Source organism: Plectropomus leopardus, chromosome 23, assembly GCF_026936395.1.
Source record: "Plectropomus leopardus strain MGB_pleo_1.0 chromosome 23, ASM2693639v1, whole genome shotgun sequence".
In the NCBI taxonomy this organism is placed as follows: domain Eukaryota; kingdom Metazoa; phylum Chordata; class Actinopteri; order Perciformes; family Serranidae; genus Plectropomus; species Plectropomus leopardus.
In genome coordinates this window covers 10740828-10761652 of record NC_142198.1, presented here as the reverse complement: position 1 = coordinate 10761652, position 20825 = coordinate 10740828, and the positions used below count along the sequence as shown (strand labels likewise).

General features: G+C 40.0%; 1 long non-coding RNA gene across 2 annotated transcripts in view; it reads right to left on the bottom strand.

The window, feature by feature from the left end:
- Window positions 1-910: 910 nt before the first annotated feature.
- LOC148185648 (uncharacterized) overlaps window positions 911-20825 on the bottom strand; it is a 64594-nt gene continuing 44679 nt past the window's right edge. For both annotated transcript variants that reach the window (XR_015775713.1, XR_015775712.1), the window contains exons 4-5: window positions 20162-20290; window positions 911-2034 (exon numbers count right to left, since the gene is read on the bottom strand). This is a non-coding gene — a long non-coding RNA (uncharacterized LOC148185648). The remainder of the gene's footprint in view (window positions 2035-20161; window positions 20291-20825) is intronic.

The window sequence follows — 20825 nt, the reverse complement described above, 5'->3', positions numbered from 1 at the left end:
ATTTTAGATTTCCATTTTTCTTGATATTACGCTTTGTTTTGAAACATAACTGTGTGATTTGTGACAGACCAGCAGAGGCCAGCGCACAAGGCAGCTATCATGTAGGGGGCTAGTCCAAAGATAATAAAATTTGGATTCAAGAATTATATTTTCAATGACGGTAGAAGAGAACAGCAGCATGTAAACTTAATCCATCACTACAAAACCCACAAACAAAGGTATGCGAATGAGTCTTCTCAGCTCTTTCAATAACTTATTGGTTGGTCCAATGTCACAAGAGAGCTGACTTGACTTGATTTGTGATTTGCTTGACTTGGGCAAAGACTGTATTTGTCTTGCTTGACTTATACCATGAACTAGTCTTGACTTGATTGATTTTAGGAACTAAGAACTTGGCTTTTGACTTGCACGTCTGACTTTTTTCTACTTCTATCATCTGATGCTTACACTATATGAAAGAAGTGAACATAGCCACTGTGATGCCACCCATTAATCTACGGACTGCCGTTTAAATGCCTTGAGTTCAGAATATTTGCTGTTGCCATCTTGATTGGAGCCAAAATGTACCATATTTGGAGCTGTGGGGGTGTGAGGGGGGGTCTCAAAGACATGAGGACACTGAATCAGTAGCAACTTGTTGACAACAAGGTAGGAGCACCCTACAGCATACCCCTGTTTTATCATCAGTTTTACTCTGAATGGGATCATGATTAACAAAATGAATATTATGCTCTATTGAAGAAGACAATCACAACCCTAAAATCACAAATCATGTTGAAAGTAGAGAGTTTTCCTCAGACTTCTATAGAACCGGACTTCTTTTTGTAACCAGTGGAATCGGCCATATGAAAGAATGCAGGTTTAAGACACTTCTGCTTTGGTTTCACTGATACACAAGTAATTTATTGGTGTATTTGAGATAGAAATGCTGAAAGAAACAATAACATTATTCAAGACAAGCTTTGACCAGCTCAGCACAACACTGACACATTTAAGATGGCAACAAGGGTTCCAAGAAAACCATGAGAGAGAGAAATACAACATAAAACCACTCTCATGAGAGTATTAAAGGGTCAATAGGGGTATTTAAGGAGTATTCTTGCACGCTCTATGCGCATTGGTCTTTTGGTATAACTCATAAGAGACACATGAATGAGTTTACAGTTTAGTTTCACCAAGCACAACCAGACACATGGCCATGATTAGGACAGTCTAACTCTTAAAAAAACTTCCAGAAAGCTATTTGAAAATCAAAGATTTCAAGTAAACACTGATACTGTCAAGGTTTAAATAAATGATTTTGAGTTGAAACACAACTGATTTGAACTCAAATCCTGTTTGCAGAGAAGCAGTCACTCTATGTGTCCCTGTTCTGACTGGCTCAAAAATGATTTTATGAAGGCCTAATGTTCAAGCCTACAAGTTATAACTTAACTAGAGCATCTCTGCATGATATTTTGCACAGAGCAAAAAGAGTTTGTCATTTGCAAGTACCTAAAAGGTTGCAGTCCCAAAACCCTTTATATAACTGTTTTTTTCCTGAGCAGTTTGACATTCAGAGTGTATTATAGATTATGGCCTACTTTTCTACATTCTGTGCTGGATTTCCTTCCTAATTCATTGTGTAGTTTGTGTCATTGATTAGGAGCCAAATGCATTATGACTGTGCAAGGACAAGGTAAATATACTTTGGTTTTTCTCTGATTAAAAACTGGTCTGGATTGTGTTTACCCCCTCCCACGAAATGCTCGTTCTGTTGAAGGGGGGTTAGAGCAAGATAGCCCATTGTCTTATTTATTTGCTGACGTGATTCACAACACGATAATAATAATTAACTGAGGTTATTAATTTTTAATGAGAGACCTAAATGGTGCGCCCCAAGGGCCTATAACCTCTGGTTTTAATTAATATGCGGTGGGTGCACATTAGGCTTTCAATTAGAGTGGGGGGAATGGCCAGGCAATCACTGAGCGCTTTTAATCCATATGCTCATCAAGGGTCCAAGTCATGCCTTTTTAATCAAGCACTCCAGACCTGAAAAGAGCGAAAACACATGTCTATTAGTCATTTAGTGTGAACAGTTGGAGTGATTTTGGACTTCAAGAAAAGTTCTGTCTTTTAATGAGCTTGGCTTAAGACAGTAACGCGGCGTGAAACATCGAGGGAATTCAGAGAGGAGGAGGAGGGAAAAGAAAGTCAAATTCTTCAAGAGGAGCTGGGAGGGGAGGTGGGATTAATGAGATGCAAATTAGTCCCCATTTGTTCAAATGCTGACAGCTGAAGCGTCGCTTTGACAGGGGACACCGTCAGTCCAACAGGCCCAAATAAACACTTCTCTGTTTTGCCACCCAAACAAATGGCTTCCCCACGCCAAGAAAGATGTGGCACATTCTGCTGGCTTGCCGCAGGTGACTTGATGCCATTCAGGAAAATGAGAATCCTGTGCCATGAGGGGACACTTCGGATGCATGCATGTTGGACAAGTGTGTTTGTACATCTTGTAAAACAATACCCCCACTGCCGTCTCATCCCAAACAACACACACAAACACACAACTTGGCTAGATCATTAAATAACCCAGGTGTTCTGGGAAGAGGCTGCATGTGAGTTAGTTTTTCTCAGGTGCTGGTGTGCAATCTTTGCTCTCAGGTGGCCCTGACGGATAAACATCAAGTCTAATCAACATATATTTTCAACAATAAATAAATGCATGACTGTTCAGTGGTTTAATGATGTTAGAAAATGAAGAATTAAACACAAAGCACACGTTGCATCCAAAAAAAGCATACAACCTCACATTAAGGAACATCAAAGTGTTTCACAACAGGATTCCCAGCGTGTTTTTCTGAATTAGTGAGGAAAAAGAAAGAAATCGAGGCAGAGTGGTGACACAGAGAGAGAGAAAAAGCAAGACTTATAGACAGAGAGGAGGTCGATAGATACATAGACAGGTAGACAGAGAGATCGGGGGGCGTTGTGCAGCAGCTAATGCACACCAGCAATTATGGGCCATCATAATCACAGCATCCAGTGACAACATAATCATAGCACAATCAGGTGGCGAATCAGAGGCAATTTGCAGACTATCTCTACAACTTGGAGGGGCTGGCGAATCTCCCCATTTGTGTGCAGCAGGCTGAGAAAGCTTAATTATCCTGATGAGGGGGTGGCAGAGAAGGGACCAGCGACCCCCGGCACGCTTCGAGCCACCTATGAGACAAACGGCGGCTGGCGTCAAGGCCTCCAGACACCTGGAAACTGGGTCTGTGAATTCCTTTGTGGTAACATGGTGCAACGAGCAGGTGTCAAATTGATCGTGATTGAGAAGACAGGGAAAAGCAGATGCACTGGTTGTTGGTTTTTTCTTCTTCTTTTGTGTCTGTGTGTGTCGACAGTCTGGGTGTGTTTATATACATATTCACTTAAAGAACTGCGATGATGAACTGCAAGACATTTTTTCTCGCTACAGAGGCTGATTATCTTGTCTAGTTCTGGCTGCTGGCCTGAGATGAGAACATATTGATAATGGCAGAATGAGAATTTATAATATATTCATGTATAGGGAAAATTTGAAATCTACAAGGAGACAAAAATAACAGAGAATGCAGAGAAGGCTCACAAATTTTTCTGTGTTCACTGAAAAAAAGAAATACCTTTGGGTTATGTTATTAAACTTAGAAATGAACAACAAGGAAACTGAATTAATCTCCACCAAGAAGGGGAGCCAGATAATTCCAGTTGAGCAAATTGAATTGGAATGTAAATGTTAAAAATGATCCACATGCTGTCCCTGGGTTCCTACGAGCACAGGCTCAGAATTCAGTCTGCACCTCTCCCTCCGTTGCTCAAATATGTGGATAACAACAAAATTAATTATACATATTAATGCTTGCTTGCCAATTTTTCATGCGCATCTCCCCGAAAACGGCTTTCTTCAAAAAGCACCCGTCCAGAATTTGAACTAACTAATCTCCAGTTGCCTGGGGAGAGAAAACAAGCGCTTTGAGGGAATAAGTTACATTCTGTTGCGGCGTTTACACGTGTGGCTGAGCACAGAACTTCAGAGCTGGCATTTCAATCAGGAGCCATCAGAGGCATCCTTGGCAGATAAGAGGAGCTGCACAAGCCCCTCTGCTCTAAACTCTAATAGTGTGTTTACGCACAAGATACACTCTGCATACGGTAGAACAAATCGGGGGCTACACTGAGACCTTACATAAAGGCTCAGTTCTTCTAAGTCTATATTCTAATCAAAGGAAAACTGCATCATGTTTAATGTTCCAACAGTAAGGAATTAACACTTAATGTACAGTCACTGCCGGGTCTAAATGTAGAGATATCTTTAATACTATTCATAGTTTGGCTGATGGAAAACATTTTTCATTTAGCTTACATCAGTTGGATACAAAGTATGGTCATAAGGACTGGGATAATTCAGTAGTTCCCAACCTAAGGGTCCAGACCCTCACCAGGGCTTATGAGACAGTCACCTGAGGATTACCGGGTTAGAAAATAAGAGTATCTAAATTCTTCATATTATATTCACTTTTGTATTTTTCTATTACCTTTTGCTTCTTTGTCATGAAATGTTGCATAACTTTACCTTTTCAGACCTCGAAAACCAGCCTGTTCTCATTCTTAGGGTGTCAAATATGGCAGCTAGGTCAGCGGCTATTACAATCTGATTCAAACATACAAGGCACCCTTGAGCACGGTATGAGACGCACCAGGCTTTCAGTAATTTCAACATAAACCCAACTGTGGCAGTGATGTATAAAGAATGAAGAAAGTCCAAATAGGGTGCTAACCCTAACCCTAAACCTGAAGTAGTTTTGAAAAAGACACTATGAAGGTAATAACATTTATATGCATCCCTGAGTGTCCAAAACAGACGCTAGAGGGGTACCATGAGTGTCATAGTTTGAAGCATACAGTAGGGCCACGGACCAAACTGCAGAGTTGGGAGTGTGAATGTTTTGCTAAGATCTGTCATGAAAGGTCTGAAATAGACATTATTTTCTAATAAAGGAATAGTTTAAGATTTTGGGAAATATTGTTATTTGCTTTCTCCTAATGTCTCCTAAAACAACCACAAAGACACAAAACAACGTCCTCAAAGAGACATGAAACCACTGAAATAGACACAGAAGGACCTCAAAGAGACACAAACCCACAAAATCTATATGTCTATATGTCTTGTTCCTATGTAGGAGAGGTGGTGGGACCTTGTGCATGTGCCCAGGGTTTTGTTGTCCCACCCACGTCTGCAGCGTAAAATAGACACGTTATGGTTTATGGGTGGTTGTGTGCCTGACTAGTTCTTGTCATCACTGTGAAGTTGCCAGGAAACCAGCAAAGACTCCAGGTGACTATGAATAATATAATATAATAATATATTTCCCAAAAGATGGAACTATTCTTTGAGGGTCATAAGCAAAATAGGTTTGGAGCCACTGTCATAGTTCATCAAAAAGCCTGCCACTCGATTTCAAAAGTTTGTACTGGTTAATGTGTGTAAATGAGGGTAAAATTGATAACATGTTGCTGTGTTGCTCTGAGCAGAATTCAGTGGGGAAGCAGTTGCAATGATTGCAGAGAGCTGGTGCAGCCCCCACACACTCACATGATGCAAACATAATAGATCCTCACAGGAGAGAAAGCCAAACCAAGTGAATAAAAAGACTAAAATTACTGTTTGTCTTATGCTGATATAATAACGCACATTTTACATCTCGTGCTGAAGTGCTAATTTGGTGACATCAGCCAAAGTGACTTGTGTATTTAAAGTATGACTCAATAGCTAATGCAAAAAAATGCATTAAATAAAGTTATGTCTTCAATGCCATCAAGGCCGTTTGCTTTTGCTCTTCAAAACTCCTTTGTTATGTCAGATATATTTCCTGGATGGCTCCCAATATCCTTAAGGCTTATTGGAGCGCTGCATCCACACAACTCGCAGAGGACACCCAAAGATAACAGGAAAAGTTGGACCTCTTCCTAAAGTCAGGTATTACAGAGGCTAGGCGTGCTGTGCACTGGGGATTCGTACCCACAGCATAACAGGTTTATATCACCTGGTGTAAAGATTCATCGGCGTGATCATTGGAATTGACTTTTAAGTGACCTGCTCGCTATAAAAATGAGACTAATTACGCTGGAATGGGAGAGTGTCACCTTTGTGAAAATATCTCATCTATTGATGCCTTAATTTTAATGACACGCATGACCTTTGTGAGTCACACCCTTGAGCTAGACAAATACAGGAGAGAGATGTCTTGGCTCGCTCCTGTGAGCTCGGGGATGTTTCACTTAGAAGTCTTTCTGCTTCCACACTAGGCTTTTTAAATCTACTGCAGACTGCCTTCATTCAAATTTCTGAAAATCCAAATTATGAGTTACTATGTGCCCTGAATTATCAGTTGCAGATTATTGTGAAATATGGCACTGTCGGCAGTGACACACGTGTTAAGAGAGCTTGGGAGCCACTCTACTTCTGATGCTTATCCTATGCAGATCATTTATGTTTATAGTTGCAAAGCTAACATCTCTCCAACACATGATATGTCTTTACATAAGCATGAGAGGCTTTTAATATGATATGTGGTTGTCACCATAAAAACAAAAAGAAGGGATTTAGGAGACTGAATGTGTGGCTATGGGCAACAAATTATACTTCTGCCACAGATATTATAAGCCTGCACACTGCCAAAAAAAGTCAGTTGATTTGGTGGTGTTTCTGAAAAAATCCCATTCTTCTTAATACAAGAGAGAAATCTGCAAATGGTGTGAAAACAATCGACTTTCTCAATCAAAGTCTCCCTTCACCCGTCTTTAGTTATCTGCCTTGCCTTTCATGTATTCTAAAACATTCGCAGGGTACATATGGGGTGAATTTTTATATTGTATCAAGCAAATAAGATGACACTGCTGAATATTTACACAAGTTGTTATTCTCCCTTGGTTTACCCAATGACAACAGCCCTCTTATCACTACTTCTCCCTGAGTAACTCCCAACTGTGACACATATGGATTCAAAAATGCCTAATTAGCAGACATCTTTACAAATATATACATATTGTTAGAAATGCCCCTAAAAGCTATTTCTTTGGTGAATATATAATATATCGCATGTTTTCCCCCAAGTGGATGACAACACAATTATATAAGGTCTACCAATAAAGTTCAATTCAAGGGTTTAGCTTATTCTTAAAAAAAACCCAATCAAACATCTCAGTCTGAAATCTATGGCTGATATATGTATCTATCATACATTTACTATATTTTCATACAAATATGTGAAATGGATGCAACATATACACATACATGGACACAAAATGTGTTAAAATTATGTGCTGGCAACTAGAAAACAGTTTAGTTTAGTTAGGTTTAGGGATATACGAAATACGGTTTGGGAAAAGATCGCAGTTTTGGTACATAAAAAAAGCTTCATATGGGAGAGGTGAAGTAAACTTATGTACTTTGTGTCGCTTTGTTAAGTACCAATGTAAAGTACTTTGCAAAGTTACGTAAAGCACCTACATAAAGTAATTTGTATAGTTACTAAAAGTCCATGAAGTCATATAACTAAGTTGGCCTTTGGTTTCACACAGGACATGAACAGCAGTCTTTTGGCTGGAAGTCCATGTTTGTTTGACCCACTCCACCCATCCTGCCCACACTATAAGATCCTCATCAACTTTTCATTCTTTTCTTTTTTGTTGCCAGCCCATAATTTTAACACATTTCATGCCCACCACCATGTAATTGTGTTAAGAGATTATTTCCATTTCATGTATTTCTATGAGACCGGGCTGGTACCTTCCCTAATGTAGACGTAAAATTGAAGATCATGTAGCAATCAGTGTCTATCACTGTCTCGGAGTGTAAAGCAATACATCATGGTATCTTGCAAAGTTCTGTTGGAGCCCAATCAACATTACAACATGCAACACCTTAGTCTTGTCTTTATACAGATGACATGCTGATATTCTTCCTAATATAATGCTGCTTCAATCACCTTCACAGTCTGCTTTAAAGACCTTAAGACATTGGGCCTTTTCCAAAAGTCTGACAAAGGAAAGCTGTGACTGCCCTTGCAACCCTGACTCTTTGCACAACAATACAAAGTAGGCTGTAAATAGGTTCAAATGAGAAATGTGGCCATGAAAACCTTTTCTTTTTTAATACTTTTAACTTAAACCTTTGATAAACGAGTTAACAGTATAGCTGACTTGAAGACAATCATTGTTTTTCCTTCCTGTGTCACCCAAAGGTCTCCTCTATTCTTGCAGCTTATCCTCCATGCTGCCACAAGAAACAGTGCTTCTTGCCAGAAGTAGAGGCTGTATAACCATATGCATTCCACTTCTGGGTTATAGGAAATACTTCAAAAATGCATACAAAGCCTGTAGAAAGACATAAATGTTGGCAGATTCAGTGTATGGGTGACTCATTTTGAGGCAAAGCTATGCCTGCTCAATGTGTATGTTTCAACACGAGCAAAAAGACTGGGTTTATCCTGAGTTGTGTGCCTTCACTTCATTATGCACAGACAGGAAACAGGAGTGAAAAGTGGAAAAGAAACCACAGCAGTTCCTGTAAGTTTGGAGATCAGGCTGTCTGAGCTGTCACACGTACAGTACACAGACACACTTTACACTCAGAGTGTGTGTGTGTTGATACAGCAAACGTCTGCACTGTCAGTAGGGGAACTCGACTGACGGCTGTTTTCGGGTTAAAAAAAACAGCGATATGCGGGACCTCGAGAGAATCCCAACACTCTGACTTTTGCACCTCAGAATGAATGTCGTAATGTGTGTTGAAAACTTTTTTTTTTTTAAATGTGTTTGGCAGATATATTATAGTAATAATAGCTGCAGTCATGCAAGTTGCCAACTGTAAAACCAGTGGGAGATCAGTGTTTGGGTGCATGAACATTGTACAGATCACATTAGTAGGAGGCAGAAAAATACAGTTTACATTAATGTGGTCTCATTTATAATGCTACATAGACCATTACAACAACTCAGCCTCCTAATAAATCTACAAACCCTCAGTCAGTGGCCACCAGCATTTGAATGACACTTTCGTGTTCAGGCAGAAATCTACCCCAACTAAATTGACGTGGACCAGTTTTCCATATCAGAGGTGCTCTGCAGCAGTCAAGTGTGTATCTGTTTGTGTGTGCTTGTGTGCATGTGTGAGATCTCATTTCTGTATCGTTTCGGTGGTCTGATGCGTGCGTGGGACTCAAGCCCACAGCGGAGAGTCAATCTGAGACATCTATTATGCACTTCATCAATCTTTTTGGACTCTTGACATTTCACTAGCTGAACAAATTGTCAGTTATCAAAACTCAATTTCAGAAATGACATGTCGAAATTCACTCCCCTACCCTCCCTGCCTCACCCAACCCCTCCTCTACTGTTGCTCACTCTTCCTCTCTCTCGGCATATACCTCTTTTACCTACGTGCCATCATGGGGAATTTTCCCCTTAACAACTGCGCACACATACACACCCATAGACATAATCATGCACGTGTATACACTTGAGAGGACAAATGAAGTTCAGTCCCCCCCCCCCTCTACTCCGTCCCACATTTCCCTATCGCTTAAATAGCTTAGCGATGGTAGTTTTGTATGCAAAGAGTTAACGGCTGTTGGAGTTAATCGCTCCTGGGCTACCCGCGTTCCTGTGAGCAGATAAGGCTGTTTATAAATTGATTTGGTTATGCTTCATTGATAATAAAAGGAGCCAGGCTTTGTTTACCTAACAAAACACGCACACACACACACACACACACACACACACACACACACACACAAACACACACACACACACACACACACACAGCATGCCTTATTTGGATCCCTGCTAAATGGCGTACGTGCGCCTGCGTACATTGTTGTGTGTGTAAGTGAGAGTTAAGAAAGTTGTGTGTTTGAGTGAATGAGGAAGGAAAGGGAGGAAGAGTAGGCCATTGGAGTGACAGGGTCAACCTTGAGGAAAGGATGTAGGGGGAAAATCATTAGAGAAAAGTAAAGGTGAAAGCAGGCAACACTGAAGGGGGCCTAATCCTTGTTCACTTCCGCTAATGAAAGTCATCAGTCACATTCCTATACACACTAATGACATGTGCAAGAGCTATGACACATACACTAAATCTCACACGTGTGCACATTTACACATGCATGATCTGTAATGTAAAAAAAAAAGCAGGAGGACTTTTTGTATCTCATTCAAACTGGCTTACTTGCAGCGTGATTCCTCCCCCACATGACCAACTGGGTGCCTCTTGTTTGTTTTTCCACAGATTAACGTTTAAGAAATGCATAATCTCACACTGGGATCTGAAACCTGTGTCACCTGCTTCATTTTGGTGATGTCACCCAGTGTGTGATAAGCTATACCTTTCTTTTTGACTTTGTGAAAACAACAAATACAGTATTATTGGCTATGATGATCATCAGGGAGGATTTGACATTAAGTATCACACCTACCTTCCTGTTTAGAGTAAAGACAGGAGGGAAAGAGAAAAGTCAAGCATGTGAGAGTTTAAGCACTGTACTGACTGTACAGCTGTGAAGGGGTGGAAAGATCAACCACTGATATGTACTGGAAAACAGAAAAGCAGTAGCATAGCACAGTACAGTAGGAAAACTGGGCCTGTTTCACAGCACTGCTTTCACTCAAATAAAAAAAAAATCAGACATTGTATTTTTTTTCCTATTATGGCATGTCAAAATGTCAAAAGGCTATTCTTGAGGGGAGCGTCACAGCTAAGATAAGTTATTGGCCAATAGTAATTTGCAAAAAACATTAGTTTCTAACTGTTTGCACATTTTATGTTTTTTCCCAATCTGTTCAGATTAGGCTACCTTTAGATATGACTTTTAGATATGGCTATATTGATACACAACCAAAAATTAAACCTTAGTTCTCAGTGAAATTTGGTAAAACATTATGCACTTGTTATGAACCAATCTCTCTTTCTCTGAATGTGCTTTCTTCTGTTTTATACCATCACATACTTAAGTTACTTCAAGCAATCTGACTGCAAAAAAAACCCCCAAAAAACATACTTTCAGAAATGTCAGAGTCAGGGGCAGAGCAGAGGATGGCTTCTGGTGCTCCAGCCCTGAATGTTTTCTCAAAAGCCCCAAATCTATGCTATTCCTAAAAGAAATCTAATGAGTAAACTGGCCACATACTTAATTCAGAGTATTATAGACCACACTTATTAATCATTTTTGGGACTCCTTGATTTGCAATTGGAGTCCAGTTTATGGCATTTAGTTAAATGTAGCAGATTTGGCCCCTAAGCTTTCATCCTCCAACAGGTTTAAAGAAAAGTAATGCTGTTTACACAAAATTCCTACCCTATCCATATTATGTAACTTAAAAATATTAGGACTGGTCTTTTTCACCCCTGCCACATGAAAAGGTTAAAAAAAAAAGTTATTCTCAACATTTGGTGTGCAATGGTTTCAGATGAAGACAGGTGGAGGATAATTAGATAGAAAATAGGATGTAGGCTCTACAGGAAGATTTTTTTTCCAGAGCAACTATAATGTTTTTCCCAAATGATTAATGATGAATGATGAGCTGATTCAATACTAAATTGTAGCTGAACTGAATCACAAAAATTTTAAATTTCACCATCACATCGTATCATTCCAAATGTATCACGGATCATATAAATACGTATATCTAATCATCTGAAAGGCAATGCTCACACCCCTAATGCCATGTAAAAAAAAAAAATGGGATGGAGCGTTTTCATTTCAAATCAAGATGGACTGTATCAGAGAAGGAGTGTAAGAGAGATGCAACGTATTTCTTGCAGGCATCAGCTCAGATGATTAAACCAGCTGCATGTGAGGTGAACTCTATTTAGTGCTTTTCAATCTTCCTTCAAGCAGCCACTGTGTGAAATTTAATTTAGCTTTGCATCTGTCCACATAACCTTGACAAGTTTTTGGAATCATTTGATTAGTCCCCACCACTTAAAATTGGTCGACTGATTTAATGACATTAGTGTTCCTTTTTTTAAAAGAAAAAAAAAAGCAGCCATAGCTACAGTGCTGCCTGTACGATCGTGCTTATGTGGAAGTAAAAAAGTTAGTTTATCCAACAAATTCCACTCAAATATGGAGGAATTTCAAATCACAATCTCGTACAATAAGCCAGCAGCATTTCATCACAGCCTGACAGCATTGTAAGGACACAGCGGATTGTTATTTAGCTCAAGTAAACTATATTGTGCTTCAAAAAGTATCTGATTTCCTTTTGCCATTTTTGTATTTCCACTGAAAATATCCTGACCTTTCTCTGACACTCTCCTTAGAAACAATCTCCCTTTACACTAAAATCTGGTTGCATGGGCGGTACAGTAGATTACAAGATCAGTAGCTCTGCTCAGGGGACACAACTGGCTCAAGATTTATGATGATCAGGAAGCTCATCAGAGGCAGAAAGGGGAAGGGAGAGAGAAAGGAGAAGAAAACATTGACTGAGAGGAAAAGTTCCAATAATCATAAACATCCGGCTCGTATTCCCAGAACGGTAAGTCCTGTGTGAAGCTCATTAGCATTCAGCGGACCCACCAGATTACTCGGGGCATTCTGTAATTTGCAATAAAAAATAAAGATGACGCCAAAACAAAAACAAATCTGAGCTGATACAAATTAGGAGGAGTGCGCTTGGTTAGTCTGTCAAAGCAGTAAATTTCCCAGCGCCGCGTGAAAAGCTCAGGTCGCTAGGCCTGAGCACAGGCGAGGGAAATTAATGAGCTGTCTGTTTGTGTGACTTTATTCCCCTTGTATCTCCACCATTTTGCCTGGACAGTGTATCAATCTGCATTTACGGTAATGATGCTTCTGGTGCTGAAAGTGATTGGAGTCGTTTTGGTTGTGAAAAAGGAAAGGTTGTGTTGAATCCTCCAGGGGTAGGTAACCACGACGATTCAGTTCTTGGAATAAACTGCACACAGCTTTCTCTAGATTGTTTTGCACACTGCAAAATCTGACAAGTTATTAAAATAATCTTGAAAACCAAATGCCTTGAAAAAGTAAATATAATGATCAATCTTAAATAACTTTATATCTAATTAAGTTTACTTAAAATTTAGCTATATTTGATTATATATGCTATGCTTGTTGTTAGGTTTAAGTGCAATTTAAATGTGATAAGTGTAAATAAAAAAATCTTTCCAAGTTTTAGCAACTTGATTAAACAAAGTTTACGGTGCTATATCTGTATTCTGCTGGCTAAAATGGTTTTAATGACTTAAAATTTAGCTACATTACATCAAGTTTGTGAAGTTGTTGCAACTTAAATATTACAATTCAATTAGCAACCTCTATAAACCACGTTAGTCTGTGTTAACTTAATCATAACAAAGAGGATGTTGCCAATGTTGAAATTAGGAGATCTGCGAATTCTGTTTTGCAAACATGTTAAAGAATATACAAATATGATTGATTAGTTTTTCAACCAGCAAAATACAGCACAGTAAACATGGTTTATTAAAGTTGCTGAAATTTGGAATGATTGATTTAATTAAATTTGTCATATTTTAATTGCAAAAACTTCACAAAATCCAGTAAATATGACTAAATTTGAAATAAACTTTACAATTAGATGTAAACATAAATGAAGACTAATTGTTATATATACTAACATTATTCATCACAATTTCCTAGATTTTCTTTTAAGGAAATAAAGTTGGTGAAGACAAAATTTCTCAACCTATGATCTTTAAAGAGTCCCCTTTTACTTTTGAGTTGTTATAGGGGACATATATCACATCTGCACAGTTGGCTTCAGCTGGTTTATCAGCCGAACCAGTGATGTCACCCATTCCTAGGATGTTTTAAGGAAATCAATCCTTTTCCGTGATGCCAGTGAGGGTCTCTCTCAGCATGGAAGCTCCAGCTGCTGGCTGACACCCCGATAAGCCAGACCTCTCACTCCAAAACCTCACACTCCTCATGCTGACTCATCACACGGCCTTTCAGATTAAGAGAAAGGTCTGGTGGGTGACGCCACATGAGGGCTAAATGCCACCTGCCCCATCTCAAAACCTACCTAACCTCTGTTTACACTGATTGAAACATGCTGATATGGGAGATACCCAGCAGTAAAAAAAAAAAAAAAAAAAAAGTTGGAATACAGACCAAAATAGGTTAGGGAATGAAACGCTTGCTGATGCTGCACTAACATGGCAGATGGGAAATGAAATTGTCGGCTCTTTCCGCTGTGTCCTTCTATCTGTTCACCCATCCATCCATCTAGTGATCTATCCACCGGCGGCAGAAAAAGCAGGGGTGCAAATGTAAGCCACCTGAAGCTTTTAGGTCAGCTCTCATGGGACATCACCCTGTGTCCCCGAAGACTGTGACTCAGTTACAGAGTCCTAACCTGGCAGCATGGCTGACCTCTCTTCGTCAGCATGCTGCATGCGCATACTGTAACACTGAGGGACTGTCATACACTGGACAGCAGTGTCCAGCCTCTGTGTTTGTGTATGCATTAAGCAATTTTCGGATACTTGTTACTGTGGGGGTACACAGGTGCCCGTCTCTGAGAGCTGCATGCTAACCTGCTGTTCCCATTTTCTCTTCCTGTGTTGGACTTGAGGTCGATAAGACCGACATTATGGGTCACTGAGGAAGCCACACAGACAACCACTGGACAACACTGAGGCAAGCTGTTAGCAAATGAGTCATTTTGTTGCTGTGTTCTAATAAGATGGTGTGCAAACAATAAATATGAATGGTGTACAATGTCCTGGGGTAGTTAAATTTGAGTGTATTGATTTTTTTGCCTGTATTGAACAAGCTGGAAACAATATGTGACAGATTTTCACTTATAAAGTTAGCCACTAGTTTGCTTAGTGTGTCTGGGCCTTTAGTCACATCAGTACGTTCTCAAGTAATTATGGGGCAACACTGTTTGTCATAATAAGTCACACTTTTAACATTACACAAATGGATGCTTTGATCCATTCTTCATAGAAAAGATATTGATCAGTGGAACTTAAATTAATAGTCTGTGCCAGTTATAATGACGTAACACTGATTTAATAAATAGCATGCGATGAGCATGTATCCAAATGCAATACTACTATGTGCCTTGCTATTGTGACAATATGCATGTTTATCAGAATTTGTGTGTTATCCGTTTCATTTATTTCCAAACAGCTCTGATATGAAGCTGACTGAAACAGTTGGATAGCTAGTTCTGGCATTGTCACCTTCATATAAATCCCTGACATGGCTGTCTGGAGATATTTACAGATAGAGGAGGCGTCAGGGGACGGCAAAGTGCTGAGATAAACCTCCCCTCACCCCCACCCATTTTTATATCTGAACCCATAAATATAAACATATACATTCATATTTGCCAAATCGGTATGGCGGCTGAGATGCATGGCTGGCAACAGGAGGAGAAGCAAGAAATAATCCATCATTCCCAGAAACTGAAATAGCAACCCTAAACCTCTGTGGACATCCCGGGCTGTGTCTTCTGGCCGGAGAACAGGACTGCACGGATGCTTTCTATAGGACCCTTGAGCTGCTCGAAGATTATGGGATGAGAAAAAAAAAAAAATACCCTCTTCGTCTGTTCTCCAAGCTTGGCTGAGGTTCTTATTGCCGACTATGTATCCATTACTGCTTTCCTCTGGTGCCCCCACATCAATACGACCCAGAGAAAATCTGGTGTGGCGGCACCTTCCATTGACAAAGCATGTCTGGGTGGGTCGATAGTGTATTAATATGGGACAATGGTGTTAGCCACGTGTGGCTCGCACCACTAGGCCATATCGGAGTCTCTAGCACGCCCAGTCCAGTAGCTGTGTGAATAGCCTTGAGCTCCACTGGGGCAGTGGATGCTTCTTGTGTGTGTGCGTCTGTGTGTGTGTCTGAGCTAGGACTGTTTTCAAGCCCAGAAGTCCCAATAACTGACTACCAGACCAAAGAGAGAGTGAAAGAACAAGGGAGAGAAACAAGATCCATTGCTAACAATGCCACCGTTTAGCTGGGAACACAAGAGAAAAGACATGCAGCAGAGAAAGTACCTCTTTATGGTTTGTGACATTGGGACATTTTTGTGTGACAACAAATTTGATCTGTGAGATTTAGGTACATGCATAAAGCAGTCTAGTGTTTTTAATCTTTTATTTTAATAATGAGTATGATTTAAGGTAAGCATAGTTAAGGAGTACTGCAACAAAAATTTAAATAATCTATGTATCGCAATACATTCATTCCTTCAAAGGTAAAACTAAAGTCATCCAAACCAAGTAAAACAGCATTAAAGTCCTGATAAAGCAGAAATAAGCTACACATCGTGTCGCTGCTTGCCTTTCATGTCTGCATATGACGTGCTAGGTATCCTCCTGCGACGGCCTGTTAATTTGCCTCCGTTAAATGTATTGTTTTCAAAATACACTTGTTTCACAGGAAATGTATAATTCTTTATCAAGATAAACTTACAACTTTTGTAAAATACCTCATATTCATGTTCATGTCCATGTGCAACACAAGCACATGGTTGGGTTTAGGCAACAAAAGCATGTGTTTAGGTTAAGGTTATTTTTCGTGTTGTGAAAGGTACCATAGAGTAAGGTTATACTCTGACGCCGTCCAGCGGCATATCATACCGCCTGCTGAAATCACTTACCAAGCAGAGGTGTGTGACAAGTTTGGAATGAGAACAGGCTGAAATTAACATATGAATTTGTCACACCACCGAATAGTTTAAAAAATTGGCGGTAGAAAATGACGTTTTAAAATTGAGAAGAAAAAGCAGTATCCTCTGTATTGAAACACTGGTGCATGTCCGCTGTAGGTAGTGAGCTAAAAAAATGAGTTGCCATACAGCGACACTCACGTGAGCAGCTAACCCAGTAGCACAAAGCACACCAACTCCCCGATCCAAAGAAAAAACTACCATACAGCGAAAGCCTCTTGCTCAGCAGCTAACCAAGTGGCACAACCTTCTCTGAGCCGAAAAGTGAGCAGCTGCTTAGCGACAGACACACACCCACAGTAGTGAGCAGTAACCACGGGGTGACAAAGCTGATTCAGACTATAAAATGAAACTGCTGTAGCATTTAACAGAGATGTTCATTCACGTAATCCTGAAAAAGCTTTGTAGTATTGTAAAACGTAGCACATTTGCATCTTACGCACAGGATACTAAACAACACTGATGCCATGTGCCCAAATGTTATCTTTTACATAGTAGGGAAGGGGCTACGTTAAGGATGGCTCCAGTGCATCATTATACGATGGTTTCGGGCCCAGCCAAATAATCCTGGACATGAATACGGTGGAAAACCACAATGCAATGCTATATAGTTCCCAGTCTTTTTATGTATTTTCAAACATACATAATAGAAATCTGAGTTTTCTTTACACTGACTTTTAAATGAATTACATTAAAAAGTATTATTCTCTTTAATTGATTTCCGCTTGAATCATAGCAAATGCTGAAATATGACCAACGATATAGGTAATCCACAAATGTTGGTTTCAGCATTGCATGTGTATATTTATGGGCCTGTCATACCAAGCTGTGAAAGACTATGTGGCCATGTTCAGTCATCAGCCATAGCTTGCTTTGGCCTAAATAGGCTTTGTCAGTTCAATCCATTTTGTGTATCTACATCACTGCGTTGCTATTAGATAAAGACGTGTTGCTGTGTCACTTTTGTCCTTGCTTAATTTGGTTAAAAGGGAGGGAGTAAATCATTTTGATCACAAGGTCTGTGCAGATTCGGAGAAATCTGCATGTGTGAGAAAATGTGAGCGCACACACGTGAATAGAAACAGTCATTGATCAGCTTCTCTTAGCTTTGCGTCTCCTTTCCTTTAAGATATTTGGTGAATACAGCAAACATTATGCAGCAGAACACCAAGACCTTAAACTACAATTGACACCTTAAACCATAAACACACATGTTCCACCACATGGTTAAACGCCTGTGTTGTGCAGACACATACACACACACACACACACACACGCGTGCACACACACATGTGGTTTGGTGATTTACTAGAACAGATGAGGCCCTGGGAGTACCTCTGCCATCACAGCACTCAAATCAAAGCTGTCAACAGGGACCCTGGAGGAAGGGAGGAATCAAAAAATATCTCCTTGCTTTTCCTCCTTACCATGACCTGTGTGTGTGGAGACGAGTTGTTGTGTATATCTTTTTGTGTATAGGTGTGAGAAATGTATGAAAAGATGGGGGAAACCTATCAGCTGGCTATGTGGGAGATCGGTAGGATGCAGGCAGTGCCCGATTCACCTTCTCCCCCTCAGCCTGGCCATTATTCCTTGGGAAATATACGCCTTTGGATGCACGGTGGCCAGAGGCTTGTTTACTCGCTAAACAACCTTGGTAGCTGAGTGGCATTTTCAGTGATGCGGCGAGGAAGATTGACTGTCTGCCGGCGCTGGGTGGGTGTCCACAGTCCCGATGCATTCTTTACTATCTCTGCCAGCTTGCTCGCCTCCCATTACATACCAGCTCACCTCACAGGCAGACACACACAGATGCCATTTGTGTACTCATCTGTGAGCTTACATACACCTATGCAAATATTCATTCACGCACACACACACGCACACGCGCACACACACACACACACATACACACACACTCCAGCCCATTTTCATCCAAATGAATTGGCTGTTCCACACGTGCATGATATCTATCCCACCCCTGGATCCAATTTCCATGTTGATGAAACTGTGAATTTACAGTATAAATGCATCTAAACACAGTGGTGTGCGCGGTGTCTATTATAATACAGCTGATGAGTGATTGCACGGGTTTCACCATGCCATTATCATTGTAATCACTGTAATCATTTGACCCTCTTTTGGCCATTTCAGTAAACGTGCAACCTTCATACCTGGCAGTATCTCTGTGTGAAGCGATGCAGGAATGACTCGGGGAACGGCGCAAATTGATTTAGGGAGGCAGGGGGGGAAACGCCTGCCAGTTCGCTATCAAAGTTCATGCATTGTATTTACCCCAGCCCGATTACCTTAACAAGGCACATATATCACATAATTAATCCAGAAGATTACCATCAAAAATCCATAAACCAGTAACATGCTTCCTTGCGCTCTGCCATTAATTATATTTGTGGCGCTGAAAAGAAGAGATTGAAAACAGAGACAAAAAAAGAGAAAGAGGGATACGTGCGATAGAGAGGCAGCCGCAGACTAAAAGGCATATGGCATTTTTAATAAACATACTGATTACACTGTAATTCATCACATTATCAAGATAGCTTTGCGTTATTGACATATTTTTATGGCCACTGCTATGTGAACATATGAGCACTGGCATGAAGATTTAAAGGGGCCCTATTATCCTTTTCCTTATTATATATAGCATTAGGGTTTATTTATAATGTTACAAATTGTATAAATGTTTCAAATAATGATGCAAATGCACGTAAAAATAATCTCCCTGAGCAAAAACATCAGGCTTCAGACCATTCTGAACATGATGTTTCCAATGTTTTCTTTACTTTCGAGACAAGCCGACACCAAATCATGACAAATGTATTTCTCCAGGCTCACTACTGCAAGTGTTTACATTACATATACTGCCATATGTAGCTATGTGCTGACATCACAAAAAATGACGTATTATATACAATTTGAAGGAGTTTTGCCAGCTCTTTGTCACTTTTGCTCGAACTACAGGCTGTAATTCCCCATTTTTGTACTGTCTGCCACCCATGGCGATAACAGCACAGACAAAGAGTAAACAGCTGATCAAGAGAGTTACACACCTCTCTCTTTCTCTCAAACTCGGACCCAAATCCATTCAAATGGTAAAACCAGGAGGTGCTGATCGAATAGAAATCAAGATTATGTCACTGCACTGCTCATTTTTTCCTAAAATATTTCCAGCAACATATTTAAACACCCTGTTTACCTGTTATAGCAAGAGTTTGTGAACAGGAAGTGGTTGTGCTTCTACCTCCTGCACAGTAAAAATGGAGGCCAAAAACACTGGAGACCAAATGGCAAAACTAAGCAGCGCTAATCAATCACAAACCAAGATTCTATTTCTGAGTTGTATATTTCTCGCCTCAAATATTTTCAGAAACATGTTTTAGCTTACCATTTTACTGTTATACAAGATCCCTGGCCGCCACTGTTCCACTCAGAGTCCACATTATGTCCCCAACCTGCCAGAGCGTCTGGTAAGGCGTGATGCATTCTGGTAGTTGTTGGTTTTCCACCTCTTTACCTAAAAAAAATAGCATAAAAAGAGGAAAGTTTTCAGATTATATTTCTCCTGAAACATGTACGGTTGTGAAGAGTTTGGGAATAGGAGATTTCATTGGTGATATTTTATGGTAGAAACTGCCTTTATTTTCTTTTACATTAATTCCCCCACATGGTGCCAATACATTGAGATACAGAAGACCTAGAAACGCTGACCAATCAGAGCAGACTAGGGTTTTTCGGAAGGAAGGCTTAAAGAAAGGGAGGGTAAATACAGGTGTTCCAAAACAGACCTTATGAGTTAAATTGTCTTTTTTTTTAACATTGAATCATGTAAACATGTTGTAGGACAAACCTAAAATACAAGTGTGAACCTGAAAATGAGCATAATAGTTCCCTTTAAGTCATAAAATATTCTTACGCCAATGTAAACATTGGTGTGCCGGTTACATGATGTATACATGCAGCACATACTATGCTCAGATTAGAAAAATCAAGGCTGACTCTCTCTATTACTGATCAATTTTTGTCAGATTGCTTAAATTCCTTCTCTTCTG